General features: G+C 38.6%; 1 non-coding gene across 1 annotated transcript; it reads left to right on the top strand.

Moving 5' to 3' along the window:
- Positions 1-21,809: 21,809 nt before the first annotated feature.
- LOC120106811 lies at positions 21,810-21,915 on the top strand. Its single transcript, XR_005508833.1, has one exon. It is a non-coding gene; the product is annotated as a small nucleolar RNA R71 (small nucleolar RNA).
- The last annotated feature ends 2,711 nt before the right edge of the window (positions 21,916-24,626 follow it).

Below are 24,626 nucleotides of genomic sequence, written 5' to 3'. Positions count from 1 at the left end.
TGCATACTAGCTAAGAATTTCGAAAACTCTCTTTTTTTTATTATTATTATTAAAATCTAATTTAAGATACATAAATGATAAGAATTTCAAAGCACACACGGTTTTATTTACTAAGTCAGCCCAAATTCTAGGTTAGTATGCAATCTAAGTTAAAGTCATTAAGTTTCCGTTTAGGAAGTTGTAAGACTTATTTATACTGGAGTGCTCGGTGAAATCTGGACCGTACACAAGCTAAGGGTTCGGATCTCCAAAATATTGTTAATACTAGTAGTTTCCAAGGATTGGTCGAAAAGACCTGCTCACTGATTCGAAATCATCATATCTGCAGGATTCGAGAGTTGTGGATGTTTACTTTAGTACCTCACGGGCTTTATCTGTAATATCCAGTTTACTCGAATTTTTACAACGTCGGCTTTCACACTATTGTCTTTTCTATAGAACTTTTTTTTTTTTTTTGAAAGATGTATAATTGTGTACTTTTACTCTTGTGGTGATTTCTCCGGGTAACGAGCAATCAGTCGACAACTCTCACACTAGTTGGCACAAGGTGTCCGGCATCAAGACTCCCCTACGGACTTATGCTCGGATCCTCATCACAAGCCCACTTAACCTTTGACAATAGGTAGCCCTTTTCGATGTTCCTGACTAAATCCATTTTTATTGATGATTTTTTTTTTGGATTAGATAAGTATGATTCATCAGGGTCCAAGGTTGCCACTATACTATCAATATAATGTCGAGCCTAAGACTTTAGAAGTGTCGGCCAGTGTGTAGGTGAAATTTCGAAGTATTAATTAGCTTACAACTCCTAAGAGAGACTTAATGAAAAGAACTTAAATTTGTATTACTTCCGACTAGTCATTGGGCTTTTTAAATTTTATATACCTTGTGTATTTATCATTCTCGCATAAATTTATAGAAATTAGGTTTTTTTTTATTATTTTTTTTGAAAGATGTATAATGTGTACTTTTACTCTTGTGGTGATTTCTCCGGGTAACGAGCAAATTAGTCGACAACTCTCACACCAGTTGGCACCAAGGTGTCAGGCATCAAGACTCCCCTACGGACTTATGCTCGGAGTCCTCATCACAAGCCCACTTAACCTTTGACAATAGGTAGCCCTTTTCGATGTTCCTGACTAAATCCATTTTATTGATGATTTTTTTTTTTTGGATTAGATAAGTATGATTCATCAGGGTCCAAGGTTGCCACCTATACTATCAATATAATGTCGAGCCTAGACCTTAGAAGTGTCGGCCAGTGTGTAGTGAAATCCGAAGTATTAATTAGCTTACAACTCCCTAAGAAGACTTAATGAAAAGAACTTAAATTTGTATTACTTCCGACTAGTCATTGGGCTTTTTAGATTTTATATACCTTGTGTATTTATCATTCTCGCATAAATGTATAGAAATTAGGTTTTTTTATTATTGTTAAATTTTTTATTATTATTATTTATTATTTTATAAAAATGAAAATGAACACAATTTTTTTTTGATGAAAATCAAGATGAATACCCCCAAACCTAAACCTGACATTGTGAAGTGAAAACGAATGCAAGAGATGCAAACAAAACCAAAAATTCTTAAAAATACTCAAAATATCCTCAAACCTAAACCTAACATTGTCCTCAATGTTAAAGAAATCTAAGAGAATTGGGTTGCCTCCCAACAAGCGCTAAGTTTATTGTCTTCAGCCAGACACAGTGAGGTAGTTTTTGCATCTCCTTCTATGAGGTCATCTATTTTGTCTATCATAAAACACTCAACTTTCCTCGCGGGTTGGTCGGCCGCATTGAACACATTTAATTTTACCTTTATGTTCCCAAATGATATGTTCATTACCCCTGTTCTACAATTGATGCACGTATTGGCTGTTGCTAAAAAGGGGCGCCCAAGGATCACGGAGATTTGTTTCTTAGGATTAGGTTCATGTTCCATATCAAGGATGATGAAATCTACTGGAAAATAGAATTTATCTATCTTGACAAGAACATCTTCAATTATCCCACGTGGTGTTTTTACAGATCGTTCAGCTAATTGAAGGGATACTGAGGTTGGTTTTAACTCACCTAACCCAAGCTTCTCATAAACTGAGTAAGGTAAAAGGTTGACACTTGCCCCTAGATCTAAGAGTGCTCGATCAATAAAATTATTTCCTAAGACACAGGAGATGGTGGGAGCACCAGGATCTTTGAATTTCGGAGGGGTGTTGTGTTGGAGAATAGAACTCACTTGCTCAGTTAGGAAGACCTTTCTAGGCACATGTGTCCTAGATTTTCGCTTTTGGGTGCACAGGTCTTTAAGAAATTTGGCATAGGAGGAACTTGTCTAATAGCATCAAGAGTGGAAGGTTGATCTTCACTTGTTTGAAAATCTCCATCATCTCCTCTAGTGAAGTTTCCTTTTTGCCAAATGGAGAGGGTGAAGTAAGAGCTTCAGAAAATGGGGCCTTTGGGATGTGAGTTTGGCAGAAGATGGACTAGCCGAAGAAGAAGAAGAAGGTTTTAGATTTTCATTTGACACATTTCTATCCTCTTCTTCACCTTCCTTAATGTTGTCCTCCCCAATCTTATTGTCTATTATACGTCCACTCCTTAGATAGTCAAAGCATTGGCTTGTCATGATGAATTGCATTTAATTGATTTTCTTGAGCTATGTATTGTCCCCTATGATACTTAGCGGTTGGCTTGGAAGCTTTTCTTCCTCTCGCTTGTTCAGTGCATTAGCTAGTTGCCCCATCTGGGATTCTAGCTTGGCGATTGATTGCGTGTGAGAGTGCACCAATTGTGTAATGGTTTCCAAACCATGAAGGCATTCAACACTTTCTCCTCAAAGGCTGTGTTTCTTTGGGGTGAGGAGGAAGTGTGTTGAAATTAAGTCGAGGGACGGTAGGGATGAATATTTTGTTGGGTTTGAAAATTCTGAGGATTTGAAAATTTTGGGAATAGGATTGGCTGTGTTCGAAGCTTGCTGCTTCCAAGAAAAGTTTGGATGATTCGCCATCCCAGGTTATATGTATTGGGAAAATGGTCATTATCCGGTCTGGGCTGTGTTGAGCAGCATTGATGTGTTCTTGCACGAGTTTGGGAAATTGGGGCACTGAGGGGCACTCATGAATAGGGTGGATGGGCTAGAACAAATAGTACATACTTGTGCTTGGGAAGAGTTCATGTAATGCCCACCTATCATCAGCTGGTCAATCTTATGGGACAATGCATCTACCTTGCTGGACAGGTCCATAAAATGACTTATTTCACAAATGGTCCCTTTTCTTTGAGAAACTCGGGGTGCTTGACGAGAACATGAAGCATGGTGGAGGGAGTTTTCATTAAGATTTTCAAATAGTTGCCATGCTTCATGCTCATTTCGAAGCATAAAAGTCCCCCCGCATGCAGCATCGATCATCTGACGGTTTCGTTCAGTCAAACCGTCATAAAAACATTGCACTAGCTGCCACTTAGGTATTTGATATGAGGGCATTTATGGATTAGGTCCCGAAATCTCTCCCAAGTTTCATGAAATTCTTCTCCCTCGGTTTGGGAGAAGCTTGTAGTGGCACGTCTAAACTGGTTCGTTCTTCCCTATAGGAAAGTATTTTTTAAGAAATTCTTGTTGCATTTGATCCCAAGAACGAATCGAGTTAGCTTCTAAAGAATTCAGCCATTGTTTGGCTCTATCTTTAAGGGAGAAGAGAAATAATCTAAGTTTCAGAGCATCATCAGTGAAGTTCTGAATCTTGACAGTGGTGCAAATCTCAAGAAATTCATCTAAATATTTGTATGGGTCTTCGTTGGTGAGCCCATAAAAAGATAGAAGCATTTGGATCACACTAGACTTTATTTCATATTGTACAGCTGCTACCTCAGGTAATCGAATGCAAGATGGGAAAGTGTAAATAGTGAGAGTAAAGTACTCCCTCAGGAGTTTGGGTTGTTCTTCAGCCATCTTAAGAGGTGGGGATGATCCTAATATTTTGATCTTAGCTCGAATGTTCCTAAGGGTTCGTTCTATTTCAGGGTCAAAAGGTAATAGATTTGTACTCTAGAACGACTACCATGCATACACTAGTACTCGATCAATCAAGCATGCAATAAAAGAGAAAAGCATATCAATCCTAATCTTTGTCCTAAAATCACTAGACAGCTCCTAACTGGTTTGAAGAGGGCACCTAAGCCTCCAATCCGGTCTAATGAACCGAGTTGACCAGGTAAGCTCCCAGGTAAGTGGAGGGTCACGATGCGTTCGCAAAGGTCCCCACTTAAAACCCACTTGCCTCGAAACACGATGAACTGTCTTCCTTATAGGGGACAAAGCTTGCCTAGACATCAACTAAGCCATAGAGCGAAATTGGTTGCAACTTTCGTGATCTTCGTCCTATTGAGCTCGAATGTCCCTAGGAGCCAATGTTTAATTGATTTTAATTAAAGTGACACTATGTGAGATGAGTTCACCTAAGTTGGGCAAGAATCCGGTGATGAAATCCAGCTCTTATCTTGTGGGAGATTGCCCTTACTATGTGCGGAATTTAATTTGTGATGTGTATCAAGCATACATTCGCACTTTTGCTAAAATTAAAATCAAACAATCACCATAAAATTTCAAGCTATTAATTAATTTAAATAAGAAAGGTTTAGAGGTTACCAAAGAGAATTTTTCAAGCAATTTAAAATTTTTTTAAGCAAACCTCTAAAGCATTCCTTTTTGATAGCCCAGATCTCCTCTCCGATTCCTGATCAAATAAGACCAAAAGAAAAATTAAAAAAAAAAATTAGTAGAAGAGGAAAAGGAGACAAAAAAAATACAATAATAGAAAATAATTTTTTTATATATTTTTTATATATTTTTTTTAATTAATTAATTTTTTTTTAATGATAGGAAAAAAAACTATGCAAGCAATCCCCGGCAACGGCGCCAAAAATTGATCGGTTCTTTTTAATTTCAAAAATAAATCACGCAATAGCACGTATCCTGTAGGATAGTGATTACGGGGTGTCGGTCCACAGGGATTGAAGAATAAGTTATTTTTTCTTTTAAAAATAAATCAAGAAGAAGGATGTGCTAACTTGATTTAAACTAAATTAATCTATGAGTACGAATTGAAATTTATCAAAGTAAATAGATCTAGGGTTTGGGAATCCACCACATAGCATTGCATCAAGGATTGTGTTCTTAATTTTTATCTTTTGGAGAGGCATGCCAATTTTGGCTACAAGCATTTTAAAATAAAAATATAAAGAGTATTAGGAAGATCCATTTTCGGTGTAGATGAAGTGTCTACCTAAGTCATGCTAATCTAGGGTGCAGTACACCTCATCTTCCTAGGCATGGATCATACTTAGGACTACTTTAGCAAACACGAATAGTAAATGGCATGCTCAAGGTTTAAACATCAATAAAAGAAATATTTCATTGAAGATAAGAATTTAAACCAAGCTCCAAAATAAATAAAAAAAATAAGAACCACAATGCCCTGATACATTGCTAGGGCTTCATCCAGCCCTAGATTGGATGTTTAGCCAAGCATGGCTTCCGGATGACCTCCCATCTTCAAATGAAATTGATCAACTCCCATTATTCCCAAAATATCAAAACTATTCTCTTTCCTTCCCTTTTTCTCTCTTTTTTTATTTCTTTTTCTCTCTTTTCTTTCGCGGGGTGGCTTCTTTTCTTCACCGAAACAGGGGTCTCCCCTGTCTTCTTCTTCTCAACCGAGCTCCCCCTTTTTCTTCCAACTGTGGCCCCCTATATAGACTCCCCACCCCTTGCAGCCGACTGAGGATCGAAATGGCCGTGGAATCGCTGGGCGCTGATCACGGAAACGGACGAGGCGGAGGCGGGGGAGGCGATGATGCGCTTCCTGGCGGATGGCTGGCTGATTCGGGATGCGAAGGGAAATCACGGGCAACCATGGTGGGTGCTGGAATCCCTGAAATGGAAGGAGCTGTGATCGTATCCCGGAATGGTTGCGGCTGCAAATGGATTGGAAGAAGCTGGGAGGATGCAGAGACTATCTCGGATGTTCGGATGCTTGTAGGAAATTGAGCTTTGAATCGCGGAAGCAGGGGATTGGCTCCGGATGCGTCACGGGCGGAGAGGGAGACGGCTGGATGCTTGATTTCATGGGATGCTGGAAGCGTTGATCATGGAGGAGTGATTTCCGGCTGCTGGGAGGTGGAACTGGCGGCGGATGGCATGCGGTTGATGCGGCTGGGAGGATCGCTCCGAATGGCCGTTGTGCGGAGGCGGAGGCGCAGGCGGAGGAACGAAAGGTTGGCTGCACGCGTGGAGGATTTCTTAGACGACGCCATCTCGTGGCTGGAACGGGAGAATCGACGGGAAATCTCGGCCGTGATGCACTGCGGGGGAGGGGGGGAAGAAGATAAATAGTGAACTCATTTGTTATTATATATATATATATATTTAACGCTGTTCATATGAACAGTGTTTTTACGAGACACTGTTCATATGAACAGTGAATTCAGTGATTCTTCCCGAAATTATTTTTATTTATTTTTATTATATTCATTATTTTCTTTTTTTGTTTTAAATTTATAAATTTTATATGAAGGCAGGTAAGGAATTGGTTGGGAATTGACTTTGGGTTTGAGGTGGGTCATGATCGTTGATTTGCGTGAACTTACTCTCGAGCCCAATGTCGTTTAAATTTAATTCTTGCTAAACAACTTCAGACCGGACTCCACAAGGCTAAAAGCAGGACCGTGACTTAATAACAAGGGTTAATCAAATATTTTCCATACAATTATAACTTTCAATCTAATCAGGACCAAAACCTATTTAATCATTGCCTTAGCTTGATTACAACTCTATCAGGTTACTAAACCGGGTCAACACAATCTCCTCCTTATATGTTTTCATGAAAGATTACAACCAGGAGAGAGACAAGTTCAAAGTATGTTTTGAGAAAAGAATTATTTACCTCTTACCATATTTTAAATTTATTTCAATGTTTATTCAATTTCATGGTAAAGTATGTATTTATTAGTTTAAGAACATTGATAAGTGCTATGAAAAGATAACTAAATTATAAATTATTCAGGACTTATCATTAGCATTATGATTAGAGCCTAGGATATGTATCTTGTTCTTATATGTATTTTGTGTTGATCATGTACTTTGTACTTTGATTGAGGAACATTGTATTTGTTTTGTTTTGGCATTATTGTACTGCAATGTTCCATTTTGATCAATGAAACTGAAATGTTTGTTAATAATTGTGTCTACTTATTTATTCCCATGCACCTATTTGATGATAACAAAAAGGGGGAGAAGCAAGAAAAGAGAAATAAGTTGACAAACAAGTTGAAAATTATAATAGAAAAGGGTATACATTTAAGGGGAAGCAATTTGTAACAATGAAAATGTTAAAGTCTAACATTTAAATAGAATTTCAGAATTTGGCACATAGAATTTCAGAATTTGGCACATACTTCTCATACCTCGATACATAATCTGAAATTCTTTCGGTATCTCAAATTTTTGAAGTGTCATATTTAATCAAGTATAAAAGAAAGGGGGAGAAGATCAAAAGTTCAAATTGGCAACATTTGGATGAAATAGGGGGAGACTTCACTCTCATATTTGAAAAGCTGAAATTCAGCAACTTAAGCCCTTCTAAAACTAATTTTAAGATAAGTATCAATTTGATCATACTCAATATTTTGTAATCATCAAAAAGGGGGAGATTGAGGATAATAGTGGTATTTTGATGATTAATACAATGATTAAGAGTATGTTACAAGTTAATTCGATACATCATTAATAAGTCCGTCACTCTCGATACATTAGTATAATGAGATTAAGATGTATTTCAATGATTATTAATGAGATAAAATTTGCGATAGGAAAGGGATAGTGAATTCTAAATTCTAATTCGGCAAAGTTTCAAGTGAAACATACTCTTAAGTGGACAATAGTAATTTTCATTGTTTGGAGTATGTAGCACTACCATGACATATATTCAAAATTGTTTAAAGTTTATTTCATTGATTATATGGATGAATCTAACCTTAAGTTGCAGCAAAGTGTGGATTGAGTCGACCCCAAGATTGATTGAGTCGACCCCAAGATTGATTGAGTCGACCCCAGCACATCAAGAAACCATCTAGCACACTTCTGCAAAAATGACACGGATGAACAGTACTTGGGTTGACCCAAGCAAAGGATGAGTCGACCCAATCCTCAAGCCTCAAGAAAACAGTTCTCTAGAAACCCTGAGAGGGTCGACCCAAATGAAACTTGAGTCGACCCCAAGTTAACATGAGTCAACCCAAAGGCAATGACATTCAAAAATAGGTTCTCTGAAAACCCTGAGAGGGTCGACCCAAGTGGAAGTTGAGTCGACCCAACTGAACCTTGAGTCGACCCAAAAAGTGTTGAGTCGACCCAAGTGAAGGAAGGCTGAAATACAAGGTTATGTGGTTTCTGAGAGGGTCGACCCCATTGATGCTTGAGTCGACCCAAGTGAAAGTTGGGTCGACCCCAGTAAAAGTTGAGTCGACCCAAGCACGGGCAGAAGGATAACGGCTAGTTCTGCAGAAGTACTTTCAGACCTTCCAACAGTGAGTAACGGCTAGTTTTTGAATTCTAACCATTGGGGCTTGTCCAATGGATGAAGGAAACTATTTAAAGTGACACTATTCATCAGAGAAAACATCCTTTTGCAAAATATTAAAGCTTACACAAGAAAGACAAGTGCCCTAATCTTCTTCATCCAAGTGCTTGATTCAAGAGTCAAAAGAAAGTGGTTGAGCAGATTCCAAGAGATATTAAGAGCTCCATCTACCTTTGAAGAGTGAAGCATTCCTGACAAAGAAGAGAGAAGTTTCATCAAGCGATAACTATTCTCTAAACACTTCTTTGTAGCTTATAATGTTATATTTACTCATCTAGGAGTTTCAACATTCTTCTTTCTTTTTAATCATCTTGTAAAGGTTTGTTGGTGAGCCCATAAAACCAACGGTGTAGGTTTATTGGTGAACCCGTAAAACCAATTGTGAAGGTTCGTTGGTGAGCCCGTAAAACCAACATAGGTTCTTGGTGATCCCGGAAAACCAAAGTGTAAAGGTTTTTGGACTGTGAGCCCGGAAAACAATCCAACTGTAATCCGCGGGATTATAGTGAATTCCCAAGGGGTCGCTTGGGGAGTGGACGTTGGTGCTTAGGAGAGCACCGAATCACTATACTTCTTATGTGTTTGTATTGTGCATTGTTCTAATTTCACTCACTCATCAATTGACTAAAGTAAGATAGTAAAAATTAAGAGAAACCAATTCACCCCCCCCCCCTTCTTGGCTTGTCACCTTGGGCAACAAGTGGTATCAGAGCGAGGTGCTCATATAGTATTTGTTGATCTCACAATCAAAAGACAAAGATCATGACAACCCAAGTAGGATATTCTATGAGTGAGGGGCAATCCACAAATAGACCTCCTCTATTTAATGGCTCTAATTACACATACTGGAAAGCTAGGATGAGGATATTCATTCAAGCTCTAGACTATGAATTGTGGTATATTATAACTAGAGGACCTCACACACCCACAATTAGTATAGACGGCACTATCATTCTCCAACCAGAAATGGATTGGAATGAGAATGATAGAAGACTAGCACAATTAAATGCTAAAGCAATAAATGTACTTTACTGTTCACTAGATGTAAGTGAATTCAATAGAATATCTACATGCATCTCTGCAAAAGAAATTTGGGATAAACTTGAGGTCACACATGAAGGAACTAATCAAGTTAAGGAGTCAAAAATAAACATATTAGTATATAAGTATGAGTTGTTTAAAATAGAATCCACTGAGTCCATAACTGAAATGTTTACTCGTTTCACGGAAATCATAAATGGGCTAAAGAGTCTAGGAAAGTCTTATACTAACTCTGAATTGGTGCGAAAAATTCTCAGGTCTCTACCAAGAGTTTGGGAGGCAAAGATAACCGCAATTCAGAAAGCAAAGGACCTCAATACACTGCAATTGGAGGAACTTCTAGGATCACTCATGACCCATGAGTTGACCATGAGGCAAAATTCAGAAGATGAGGTCAAGAGAAGAAAGACCATTGCCCTAAAGTCTACCACTCCAAAACAAGAAACTGAATCGGAAGAATCTGATGATGATGATGAATTTGATGAAGAAGGAATGGCTATGCTTGGAAGAAAATTCAGAAAATTTATGAGAGGTAAGAAGAGATTTCATAAAAAGAAACCCTTCTTCAAAGATAGCTCAAGCAAAGAAAAGGGTAAGGACAAAGAGAAAGAAAAGAAAACACCAATTTGTTATGAGTGTAACAAGCCCGGGCATTTCAAGATAGATTGCCCAGAATTAAAGTGGATGGCAAGAAAACTTAAGAAGAAGAACTTCATGGCTGAATGGAGTGAAAGTAAGGAGTCAAGTTCGGAAGAGGAAGATCATCAAGAGACGGCCCAAATCTGCCATATGGCCAATGACGATGAGGTAGATTCTGAACTTGAATATGATTTTACTGTTGATGAATTACATGATGCATTTTTAGAACTCATGGAAGAACACAAAAAACTGATCAATAAAAATAAAGTTCTAAAAGAAGAAAATCAATCTCTTATCAAAGATAAGCTGAAACTATCTAATAACTATGAAACATTAAGTAGGAGACTCACAAATGAAACCAAAAATCTAATTGCTGAAAATTTCAAGTTAAAAGAAGATGCTGAAAAATATAAATCCTTAGTAGACAAGTTTACACTTAGCTCAACCAAATTAAATATGATTCTTGATAGTCAAAAAGCTGTATATAATAAAGCTGGATTAGGATATAAAACAAATAGAAAGCAAAAATACTTAAAGAACATATTTGTAAAAGCTAAAAATGAAAATATAACTTGTCATTGTTGCAATAAATTAGGACATAAAGCATATGAATGTAACTATAGAAAGTCTAGCTACAACAAATTGAGTAATAATTATAAGCTTAAATCCAAGAAAGTTTGGGTTCCAAAAGGAACATCAAGTACTAACCCTAAAGGACCCAACATAGTTTGGGTACCTAAAGCTCATTCTTGATCTTGATTGCAGGGGTGTCTTGTAGCTAATAAGGTGGATAAACGATGGTATCTAGATAGCGGCTGTTCAAGACACATGACCGGTGACGTAGACCAATTTGTCACCTTGGAGTCTAAGAAGGGTGGAGTAGTAACCTATGGAGACAATGGAAAAGGGTATATCATTGGAAAGGGTAAAATTTTCATTACTCCATCTACCTTCATAGAAAATGTCTTATTAGTTAATGGTTTGAAACATAACCTACTTAGCATAAGTCAATTTTGTGATAAAGGGTTTAAAGTCACATTTGAAGCATCAGTATGCATAATCACAAATCCTAAAGATAATAGCATTGTACTTATAGGACAAAGGCAAAGAAATATTTACATGGTAGATCTTCATGAATTAGGCAAGAAAAATGGATTATGTTTAATTACTAATGAAGAAAAGAAAAATGAAACAAGTTGGCTTTGGCATCGTAGACTAGGACATGCTAGTATGGATTTAATATCAAAACTAGTCAAGAAGGAATTAATAAAAGATGTGCCAAAATTGATCTTTGAAAAGGACAAAATTTGTGGACCATGCTCTTTAGGAAAACAAACAAAATCATCCTTCAAATCAAAGAATATAGTATCAACAACTAGGCCTTTTGAACTCATACATATGGATCTATTTGGACCCACTAGAACTGCGAGCCTAGGAGGGAAGAAGTATGGACTAGTTATAGTAGATGATTTTTCAAGATATACATGGGTTTCATTTTTGGCACATAAGAATTAAGCATTTTCAGCATTCTTGAAATATTATAATAATATCATAAATGAAAAGAAGCTCACCTTAATAGCAATTCGAAGTGATCATGGAACTGAATTTGAAAATCAACACTTTGAAGAATTTTGTAATGAAAATGGTATCTCACATCAATTTTCAGCACCTAGAATGCCTCAACAAAATGGATTGTTGAAAGAAAAAATAGGACCTTGGCAGAAATGGCACGCACGATGTTGTGCGAGTCAAATCTTCCAAAGTACTTTTGGGCTGAAGCTATAAGCACTGCTTGCCATATTCTAAATCGGGTTTTAATATGACCTATAACCAAGAAAACTCCTTATGAACTTTTGAAGAATAAGAAATCTACCGCTAAATATCTTAGAGTATTTGGATGTAGATGTTTCATTTTAAACAATGGCAAGGAGGATCTAAGTAAATTTGATGCCAAGTCAGATGAAGGTATCTTCTTAGGATACTCCACATCTAGCAGGGCATACAGAGTGTTTAATAAAAGAACTTTTGTAGTCGAAGAGTCAGTTAATATCATATTTGATGAGTCTGATAGTGAGTCTGCTAGGAAAGAAGATATCCTTGATGATGATGCAAAAATTATTAACTTTGAAAAATTGAATCTTGATGACGTGCCAAATCAAGATAAGGAAAATGATCGCTTGCCACCACAATCTCAAGACTTGCCAAAGGAATGGAGGTATGCATATGGACACCCTAAAGACTTAATCATTGGTGATCCATCTCAAGGGGTAAGAACTCGATCCTCTCTTAGAAATTTAAATAATTATCTTGCTTTTGTTTCACAGTTAGAACCTAAGACTTATAAAGAAGCTGAAAAAGATACCAATTGGATAAATGCTATGCAAGAAGAATTAAATCAATTCAAAAGAAATAATGTATGGACATTAACTGAGAGACCAAAGCATAACTCTATAATTGGAAAATGGATCTTTAGAAATAAATTAGATGAAAATGTGGTTGTTATAAGAAATAAAGCTAGACTTGTAGCTAAGGAATACAATCAAGAAGAAGGAATAGATTTTGAGAAAACATTTGCTCCTGTAGCTAGATTAGAGGCTATTAGATTACTTCTAGCTTTTGCATGTTTCATGGATTTCAAATTGTATCAAATGGATGTAAAAAGTGCCTTTTTAAACGGTTTTATAGAGGAAGAAGTATATGTAGAGCAACCTCCTGGTTTTGAGAATCATGAATTGCCAAATCATGTGTTTAGACTACATAAGGCATTATATGAATTGAAGAAAGCACCTAGGGCTTGGTATGATCGACTAAGCAAATTTATACTAAATAATGACTTCAGTAGAGAAAATGTATATAAAACACTTTTTTTCAAAAAAAAAGACAAAAATCTGCTAGTGGTACAAATATATGTAGATGACATAATCTTTGGTGCCACTAATGATAATCTTTGCAAAGAGTTTGCTAATTTAATGCATGGAGAATTCGAGATGAGTTTGATGGGAGAACTAAGTTTTTTTCTCGGATTACAAATCAAGCAAACCAAAGAAGGTATTTTCATTCATCAAACTAAGTATACAAAGAAAATATTAAAGAAGTTTGGAAATGAAAATCACAAGGGAATAGGCACCCCAATGAATCCCACTAGTAAGCTAGACAAAGATGAGAAAGGAAAAAGTATAGATATGAAGCTTCATAGAGGCTTAATTGGATCTTTACTCTACCTTACTGCTAGTAGACCAGACATAGTGTTTAGTGTGGAAATATGTGCTAGATACCAATCAGATCCTAAGGAGTCACATTTAAGTGCTGTTAAAAGAATCCTTAGATATTTAAGAGGAACTACAAACATAGGATTATGGTACTTAAGAGACTCCTGTCTAGATTTGCTTGCCTACTCAGATGCAGATTTTGCTGGATGCAAATTAGATAGGAAGAGCACTAGTGGAACATGTCAATTTTTAGAAAATAACTTAGTATCATGGTTTAGCAAAAAGCAGAATTCAGTAGCACTATCAACGGCTGAAGCTGAATATATAGCTGCCGGGAGTTATTGTGCTCAAGTACTATGGCTTAAGCAACAACTAGAGGACTATGGAGTTAAACTAGATAACATTCCTATAAAGTGTGATAATACTAGTGCCATCAACCTTACTAAAAATTCGGTTCAGCACTCTAAAGCCAAACACATTGAAATAAGTATCATTTTATTAGAGATCATGTGCAAAATGGAAACATATGTATTGAGCATGTATGTACTGAGAAACAATTAGCTGACATATTCACAAAATCTTTGAGTGAAGATAGATTTTGCATGCTTAGGAAGGAATTAGGCATATGCGATCCTTTTGATTGAGGAGATATAAAAAGGAGCAAGCTGTCTCATGATACTCTCCTCCCATTTCTAAAAACCCATGAAACATTAGTCAAACTAGTCATCTATGGATTCCTTACTCATGTATCATTGTCCCAGTAAGAATTTGTAAGGATTGGAAGAAAGAAAAATTTTTAAAAGGGAAAAGGAAGAGAAAGAAAAATTTCTGAACTAGGGTCGACCCAATGTTGAGTCGACCTAAGAAAAATCTAGGGTCGACCCAACGACGGGACCCCACTATTAAAAGGAAGACCCGTGAGCAATCTAGGGCACTGTTTTCACTTTGTTCTCTTCCAAAAACCCTATTCCCCACTCTCAAATCTCTTCCAATCATCTCTAAACAGTAGAAGGAAGCTTCCCCAAGCCGTTAGATCAAGATCTTGAAGAAATGGAACCCAAGAAAGCCGTAGCCAAGCGATCCGGGAGGGTTTCACGGACCACCCGTGTTGAAAGAGATGCTACAGAGCCTTCTACAGTGTCTCCACAAGGTGAGACACGTGTAGAGCCTCCTCCTTCTCCCTCCCCTTCAGTCCAACTTGCAAAATTTGCGGGGAGACTGGTTACCACGGGAAGAAGGATCCACTCCAAGTTTTTGGATCAAGAAGGGTTTCGGTTGGGTGATTGGATCCGAAGGCAAGGATGGGAGTATCTTTGCTCCCTAGATGTGGTGATCTACCCAGGATTGGTTCGTGAGTTCTATGCCTTCCTGAAAACTGGAATGGGAGGGCTTATATCTGAAGTCCGAGGAGTAAGGGTTAGGATTTCCGAAGAGAGTTTAAGTGAGTTGCTTCATCTCCCCTGCGAAGGTGCCACTCCAGAAAAGCCCGAAAATAAGTTGAGAGCCTTGCAGTTGATTCTTGAGAATGAAGACTTTGATTATTCAGAAAATGTAATAGCAAGCACTCTTTCAGCTGAAATGAGGTTGTTGCACAACTTCATAGGTCGGATTTTGTTTCCGAAAAGCGAGAGATTTGATCTCATTTTTGAGCGAGACCTGGTCGTCATGGAGCACATTATTCAGGGCATTCCCCTGAACCTCCCAGCTATGATACTCAGGCAGATGAGAAAGGTCATATGCAATTCGAGAGTCTCCCTGCCTTATGGTATGATACTCACCCTGATCTTCCGACAGCATGACATATCAGTAGAGGAAGAGATCTCCAGGCATCTACTATTTACTGACACATACATTGCACGATCCCTTATTCGCATGGGTTATGAGAAGGTGAACGGGTAGTGGGTACGTGCAGGAGCTGGGATTCAGGGTGATGCACCAGAGGGTGATGCACCAGAGATTGGAGACCCCATCCCTGAGGATGAGGAGCCTACGGATCATCCTACAGCACCTTCAAAGGCTGGACCTTCGTCATCTGTTCTTGCGGGATACACAGATGAGTTTTGGAGTAGGATGACTGAGCTTATGTCAGCTCAGGCGAGGACTATCACTGATGGACTGACGAGCAGATTGGATATTATGACTACTGAGATTAGCGATCTTAGAGAGCAGGTAGGAGCTCTACGGAGAGAGAGAGGTTCATGGACCATCTGTGCCTCAGGCAGCTGAGTTAAAGATTTTGGCACAGAGTCATCCAGCTCACCGAGCTCCACGCCAGACTCAGTCCCATCAGGCTCGACCTCCCCTCGCCACTTATGCTAGGAGGATGAGGACTAGATCACAGCTATTAGATACTCCCTAGGCTGATATTAGCTGATCGGTTCTTTTCAATTTCAAAAATAAACCACGCAATAGCACGTATCCTGTAGGATAGTGATTACGGGTGTCGGTCCACAGTGATTGAAGAATAAGTTATTTTTCTTTTAAAAATAAATCAAGAAGAAGGATGTGCTAACTTGATTTAACTAAATTAATCTATGAGTACGAATTGAAATTTATCAAAGTAAATAGATCTAGGGTTTGGAATCCACCACATAGCATTGCATCAAGGATTGTGTTCTTAATTTTTGTCTTTTGGAGAGGCATGCAATTTTGGCTACAAGCCTTTTAAAATAAAAATATAAAGAGTGTTAGGAAGATCCATCTTCGGTGTAGCATGAAGTGTCTACCTAAGTATGCTAATCTAGGGTGCAGTACACCTCATCTTCCTAGGCATGGATCATCTTAGACTATTTTAGCAAACACGAATAGTAAATGGCATGCTCAAGGTTTAAACATCATAAAAGAAATATTTCATTGAAGATAAGAATTTAAACAAGCTCCAAAATAATTAAAAAAAATAAGAACCACAATGCCCTGATACATTGCTAGGGCTTCATCCAGCCCTAGATTGGATGTTTAGCCAAGCATGGCTTCCGGACGACCTCCCATCTTCAAATGAAATTGATCAACTCCCATTATTCCCAAAATATCAAAACTATTCTCTTTCCTCCCCTTTTTCTCTCTTTTTTTATTTCTTTTTCTCTCTTTTCTTTCGGCTGGTGGCTTCTTTTCTTCACCGAAACAGGGGTCTCCCCTGTTTCTTCTTCTCAACCGAGCTCCCCCTTTTTCTTCTAACTGTGGCCCCCTATATAGGACTTCTCCACCCCTTGCAGCCGACTGAGGATCGAAACGGCCGTGGAATCGCTGGGCGCTGATCACGGAAACGGACGAGGCGGAGGCGGGGGAGGCGATGATGCGCTTCCTGGCGGATGGCTGGCTGATTCGGGATGCGAAGGGAAATCACGGGCAACCACGGTGGTTGCTGGGTTCCCTGGAAATGGAAGGAGCTGTGATCGTATCCCGGAATGGTTGCGGCTGCAAATGGATTGGAAGAAGCTGGGAGGATGCGGAGACTATCTCGGATGCTCGGATGCTTGCAGGAAATTGAGCTTTGAATCGCGGAAGCGGGGGATTGGCTCCGGATGCGTCACGGGCGGAGAGGGGACGGCTGGATGCTTGATTTCATGGGATGCTGGTAGCGTTGATCATGGAGGAGTGATTTCCGGCTGCGGGGAGGTGGAACGGGCGGCGGATGGCATGCGGTTGATGCGGCTGGAAGGATCACTCCGAATGGCTGTTGTGCGGAGGCGGAGGTGCAGGCGGAGGAACGGAAGGTTGGCTGCACCGCGTGGAGGATTTCTTAGACGACGCCATCTCGTGGCTGGAACGGGAGAATCGACGGGAATCTCGGCCGTGATGCACTGCGGGGGAGGGGGGGAAGAAGATAAACAGTGAACTCATTTGTTATTATATATATATATATATATTTTTTAACACTGTTCATATGAACAGTGTTTTTACGGGACACTGTTCATATGAACAGTGAATTCAGTGATTCTTTCCAAAATTATTTTTATTTATTTTATTATATTCATTATTTTCTTTTTTTTGTTTTAAATTTATAAATTTTATATGAAGGCAGGTAAGGAATTGGTTGGGAATTGACTTTAGATTTGAGGTGGGTCATGATCGTTGATTTGCGTGAACTTACTCTTGAGCCCAATGTCGTTTAAATTTAATTCTTGCTAAACAACTTCAGACCGGACTCCACAAGGCTAAAAGCAGGACCGTGACTTAATAACAAGGGTTAATCAAATATTTTCCATACAATTATAACTTTCAATCTAATCAGGACCAAAACCTATTTAATCATAGCCTTAGCTTGATTACAACTCCATCAGGTTACTAAACCGGGTCAACACAATCTCCTCCTTATATGTTTTCATGAAAGATTACAATCAGGAGAGAGACAAGTTCAAAGTATGTTTTGAGAAAAGAATTATTTACCTCTTACCATATTTTAAATTTATTTCAATGTTTATTCAATTTCATGGTAAAGTATGTATTTATTAGTTTAAGAACATTGATAAGTGCTATGAAAAGATAACTAAATTATAAATTATTCAGCACTTATCACACCCCCAAACCTATGTTTTGCTAGTCCTCGAGCAAAATAAAACTAGAAAAGAAGAATTTTAACTCACTTTCGCAGGCATCGCGGTTACATTTACCATATGTAACAAGGCTTTAAACCCCTAGGTTACCCTAGTGGACGAGTTGTAGTCTCGTGAGGATTTTCAGTGAAGATACCCACAAACTTCAATAAATCATTTATCATTATTGTTATTATTAATTTCTTTTCTCTTTTTTTTTAAATCAATTGATCTATGAGGTGAAAATCAAATTCCAAATGCATACTAGCTAAGAGTTTCGAAAACTCTCTTTTTTTATTATTATTATTAAAATCTAATTTAAGATTCATAAATGATAAGAATTTCAAGGCACACACGGTTTTATTTACTAAGTCAGCCCAAATTCTAGGTTAGTATGCAATCTAAGTTAAAGTCATTAAGTTTCCGTTTAGGAAGTTGTAAGACTTATTTATACTGGAGTGCTCGGTAAAATCTGGACCGTACACAAGCTAAGGGTTCGGATCTCCAAAATATTGTTAATACTAGTAGTTTCCAAGGATTGGTCGAAAAGACCTGCTCACTGATTCGAAATTATCATATCTGCAGGGTTTCGAGAGTTGTGGATGTTTACTTTAGTACCTCACGGGCTTTATCTGTAATATTCCAGTTTACTCGAATTTTTACAACGACAGCTTTCACACTATTGTCTTTTTCTACAGAACTCTTTTTTTTTTTTTTTTGAAAGATGTATAATTGTGTACTTTTACTCTTGTGGTGATTTCTCCGGGTAACGAGCAATCAGTCGACAACTCTCACACCAGTTGGCACAAGGTGTCAGGCATCAAGACTCCCCTACGGACTTATGCTCGGAGTCTTCATCACAAGCCCACTTAACCTTTGACAATAGGTAGCCCTTTTCGATGTTCCTGACTAAATCCATTTTTATTGATGATTTTTTTTTTTTTTTGGATTAGATAAGTATGATTCATCAGGGTCCAAGGTTGCCACTATACTATCAATATAATGTCGAGCCTAGACCTTAAAAGTGTCGGCCAGTGTGTAGTGAAATTCCGAAGTATTAATTAGCTTACAACTCCCTAAGAGAGACTTAATGAAAAGACTTAAATTTGTATTACTTCCGACTAGTCATTGGGCTTTTTAAATTTTATATACCTTGTGTATTTATCATTCTCGCATAAATTTATAGAAATTAGGTTTTTTTATTATTTTTTTTTGAAAGATGTATAATTGTGTACTTTTACTCTTGTGGTGATTTCTCCGGGTTACGAGCAATCAGTCGACAACTCTCACACCAGTTGGCACAAGGTGTCAGGCATCAAGACTCCCCTACGGACTTATGCTCGGAGTCCTCATCACAAGCCCACTTAACCTTTGACAATAGGTAGCCCTTTTCGATGTTCCTGACTAAATCCATTTTTATTGATGATTTTTTTTTTTTTTGGATTAGATAAGTATGATTCATCAGGGTCCAAGGTTGCCACTATACTATCAATATAATGTCGAGCCTAGACCTTAGAAGTGTCGGCCAGTGTGTAGTGAAATTCCGAAGTATTAATTAGCTTACAACTCCCTAAGAGAGACTTAATGAAAAGAACTTAAATTTGTATTACTTCCGACTAGTCATTGGGCTTTTTAGATTTTATATACCTTGTGTATTTATCATTCTCGCATAAATGTATAGAAATTAGATTTTTTTTATTATTTTTAAATTATTATTATTATTATTATTTATTATTTTATAAAAATGAAAATGAACACATTTTTTTTTTTAGATGAAAATCAAGATGAATACCCCCAAACCTAAACCTGACATTGTGAAGTGAAAACGAATGCAAGAGATGCAAACAAAACCAAAAATTCTTAAAAATACTCAAAAATACCCCCAAACCTAAACCTAACATTGTCCTCAATGTTAAAGAAATCTAAGAGAATTGGGTTGCCTCCCAACAAGCGCTAAGTTTATTGTCTTCAGCCAGACACAGTGAGGTAGTTTTTGCATCTCCTTCTATGAGGTCATCTATTTTGTCTATCATAAAACACTCAACTTCCCTCGCGGGTTGGTCGGCCGCATTGAACACATTTAATTTTACCTTCATGTTCCCAAATGATATGTTCATTACCCCTGTTCTACAATTGATGCACGCATTGGCTGTTGCTAAAAAGGGGCGCCCAAGGATCACGGGGATTTGTTTCTTAGGATTAGGTTCATGTTCCATATCAAGGACGATGAAATCTACTGGAAAATAGAATTTATCTACCTTGACAAGAACATCTTCAATTATCCCACGTGGTGTTTTTACAGATCGTTCAGCCAATTGAAGGGATACTGAGGTTGGTTTTAACTCACCTAACCCAAGCTTCTTATAAACTGAGTAAGGTAAAAGGTTGACACTTGCCCCTAGATCTAAGAGTGCTCGATCAATAAAATTATTTCCTAAGACACAGGAGATGGTGGGAGCACCAGGATCTTTGAATTTCGGAGGGGTGTTGTGTTGGAGAATAGAACTCACTTGCTCAGTTAGGAAGACCTTTCTAGGCACATGTGTCCTAGATTTTCGCTTTTGGGTGCACAGGTCTTTAAGAAATTTGGCATAGGAGGGAACTTGTCTAATAGCATCAAGAAGTGGAAGGTTGATCTTCACTTGTTTGAAAACCTCCATCATCTCCTCTAGTGAAGTTCCCTTTTTGCCAAATGGAGAGGGTGAAGTAAGAGCTTCAGGAAATGGGGCCTTTGGGATGTGAGTTTTGGCAGAAGATGGACTAGCCGAAGAAGAAGAAGAAGGTTTTAGATTTTCATTTGACACATTTCTATCCTCTTCTTCACCTTCCTTATTGTTGTCCTCCCCAATCTTATTGTCTATTATACGTCCACTCCTTAGGGTAGTCAAAGCATTGGCTTGTTCATGATGAATTGCATTTAATTGATTTTCTTGAGCTATGTATTGTCCCCTAGGATTACTTAGCGGTTGGCTTGGAAGCTTTCCTTCCTCTCGCTTGTTCAGTGCATTAGCTAGTTGCCCCATCTGGGATTCTAGCTTGGCGATTGATTGCGTGTGAGAGTGCACCAATTGTGTAATGATTTCCAAACCTTGAAGGGCGTTCAACACTTTCTCCTCAAAGGCTGTGTTTCTTTGGGGTGGAGGAGAAGTGTGTTGAAATTAAGTCGAGGGACGGTAGGGATGAATATTTTGTTGGGTTTGAAAATTCTGAGGATTTTGAAAATTTTGGAAATAGGGTTGGGCTGTATTCGAAGCTTGCTGCTTCCAAGAAAAGTTTGGAAGATTTCGCCATCCCAGGTTATATGTATTGGAAAATGGGTCATTACCCGGTCTGGGTTGTGTTTGAGCAGCATTGATGTATTCTTGCACGAGTTTGGGGAATTGGGGCGCTGAGGGGCACTCATGAATAGGGTGGGATGGGCTAGAACAAATAGTACATACTTGTGCTTGGGAAGAGTTCATGTAATGCCCACCTATCATCAGCTGGTCAATCTTATGGGACAATGCATCTACCTTGCTGGACAGGTCCATAGAATGACTTATTTCACAAATGGTCCCTTTTCTTTGAGAACTCGGGGGTGCTTGACGAGAACATGAAGCATGGTGGAGGGAGTTTTCATTAAGATTTTCAAATAGTTGCCATGCTTCATGCTCATTTCGAAGCATGAAAGTCCCCCCGCATGCAGCATCGATCATCTGATGGTTTCGTTCAGTCAAACCGTCATAAAAACATTGCACTAGCTGCCACTTAGGTATTTGATGATAAGGGCATTTACGGATTAGGTCCCGAAATCTCTCCCAAGTTTCATGAAATTCTTCTCCCTCGGTTTGGGAGAAGCTTGTAATGGCACGTCTAAACTGGTTCGTTCTTCCTATAGGAAAGTATTTTTTAAGGAATTCTTGTTGCATTTGATCCCAAGAACGAATCGAGTTAGCTTCTAAAGAATTCAGCCATTGTTTGGCTCTATCTTTAAGGGAGAAGGGAAATAATCTAAGTTTCAGAGTATCATCAGTGAAGTTCTGAATCTTGACAGTGGTGCAAATCTCAAGAAATTCATCTAAATGTTTGTATGGGTCTTCGTTGGTGAGCCCATAAAAAGATGGGAGCATTTGGATCACACTAGACTTTATTTCATATTGTACAGCTGCTACCTCAGGTAATCGAATGCAAGATGGGGAAGTGTAAATAGTGGGAGTAAAGTACTCCCTCAGGAGTTTGGGTTGTTCTTCAGCCATCTTAAGAGGTGGGGATGATCCTAATGTTTTGATCTTAGCTCGAATGTTCCTAAGGGTTCGTTCTATTTCAGGGTCAAAAGGTAATAGGTTTTGTACTCTAGAACGACTACCGTGCATACACTAGTACTCGATCAATCAAGCATGCAATAAAAGAGAAAAGCATATCAATCCTAGTCTTTGTCCTAAAATCACTAGACAGCTCCTAACTGGTTTGAAGAGGGCACCTAAGCCTCCAATCCGGTCTAATGAACCGAGTTGACCAGGTAAGCTCCCAGGTAAGTGGAGGGGTCACGATGCGTTCGCAAAGGTCCCACTTAAAACCCACTTGCCTCGAACAGATAAACTGTCTCCCTTATAGGGACAAAGCTTGCCTAGACATCAACTAAGCCATAGAGCGAAATTGGTGCAACTTTCGGTGATCTTCATCCTATTGAGCTCGAATGTCCCTAGGAGCCAATGTCTAATTGATTTTAATTAAAGTGACACTATGTGAGATTGAGTTCACCTAAGTTGGGCAAGAATCCGGTGATGAAATCCAGCTCTTATCTTGTTGGGGTGATTGCCCTTACTATGTGCGGATTAATTTGTGTATGTGTATCAAGCATACATTCACACTTTTGCTAAAATTAAAATCAAACAATCACCACAAAATTTCAAGCTAATAATTAATTTAAATAAGAAAGGTTTAGAGGTTACCAAAGAAAATTTTTCCAGCAATTTAAAATTTTTTTAAGCAAACCTCTAAAGCATTCCTTTTTGATAGCCCAGATCTCCCCTTCGATTTCTGATCAAATAAGACCAAAAGAAAAATTAAAAAAAAAATTAGTAGAAGAGGAAAAGGAGACAAAAAAAATACAATAATAGAAAATAATTTTTTTATATATTTTTTTTTTAAAGTTTTTTTAATTAATTAATTTTTTTTTATGATAGGAAAAATAACAATGCAAGCAATCCCCGGCCACGGCGCCAAAAATTGATCGGTTCTTTTCAATTTCAAAAATAAACCACGCAATAGCACGTATCCTGTAGGATAGTGATTACGGGTGTCGGTCTACAGGGATTGAAGAATAAGTTATTTTTCTTTTAAAAATAAATCAAGAAGAAGGATGTGCTAACTTGATTTAACTAAATTAATCTATGAGTACGAATTAAAATTTATCAAAGTAAATAGATCTAGGGTTTGGAATCCACCACATAGCATTGCATCAAGGATTGTGTTCTTAATTTTTGTCTTTTGGAGAGGCATGCAATTTTGGCTACAAGCCTTTTAAAATAAAAATATAAAGAGTGTTAGGAAGATCCATCTTCGGTGTAGCATGAAGTGTCTACCTAAGTATGCTAATCTAGGGTGCAGTACACCTCATCTTCCTAGGCATGGATCATCTTAGACTACTTTAGCAAACACGAATAGTAAATGGCATGCTCAAGGTTTAAACATCATAAAAGAAATATTTCATTGAAGATAAGAATTTAAACAAGCTCCAAAATAATAAAAAAAATAAGAACCACAATGCCCTGATACATTGCTAGGGCTTCATCCAGCCCTAGATTGGATGTTTAGCCAAGCATGGCTTCCGGACGACCTCCCATCTTCAAATGAAATTGATCAACTCCCATTATTCCCAAAATATCAAAACTATTCTCTTTCCTCCCCTTTTTCTCTCTTTTTTTATTTCTTTTTCTCTCTTTTCTTTCGGCTGGTGGCTTCTTTTCTTCACCGAAACAGGGGTCTCCTCTGTTTCTTCTTCTCAACCGAGCTCCCCCGTTTTCTTCCAACTGTGGCCCCCTATATAGGACTTCCCCACCCCTTGCAGCCGACTGAGGATCGAAACGGCCGTGGAATCGCTGGGCGCTGATCATGGAAACGGACGAGGCGGAGGCGGGGGAGGCGATGATGCACTTCCTGGCGGATGGCTGGCTGATTCGGGATGCGAAGGGAAATCACGGGCAACCACGGTGGGTGCTAGGTTCCCTGGAAATGGAAGGAGCTATGATCGTATCCCGGAATGGTTGCGGCTGCAAATGGATTGGAAGAAGCTGGGAGGATGCGGAGACTATCTCGGATGCTCGGATGCTTGCAGGAAATTGAGCTTTGAATCGCGGAAGTGGGGGATTGGCTCCGGATGCGTCACGGGCGGAGAGGGAGACGGCTGGATGCTTGATTTCATGGGATGCTGGAAGCGTTGATCATGGAGGAGTGATTTCCGGCTGCTGGGAGGTGGAATGGGCGGCGGATGGCATGCGGTTGATGCGGCTGGGAGGATCGCTCCGAATGGCCGTTGTGCGGAGGCGGAGGCGCAGGCGGAGGAACGGAAGGTTGGCTGCACCGCGTGGA

The sequence above is a fragment of the Phoenix dactylifera genome, unplaced genomic scaffold (assembly GCF_009389715.1).
Source record: "Phoenix dactylifera cultivar Barhee BC4 unplaced genomic scaffold, palm_55x_up_171113_PBpolish2nd_filt_p 000645F, whole genome shotgun sequence".
NCBI lineage: Eukaryota > Viridiplantae > Streptophyta > Magnoliopsida > Arecales > Arecaceae > Phoenix > Phoenix dactylifera.
This window is presented reverse-complemented; position numbering and strand designations above follow the sequence as displayed.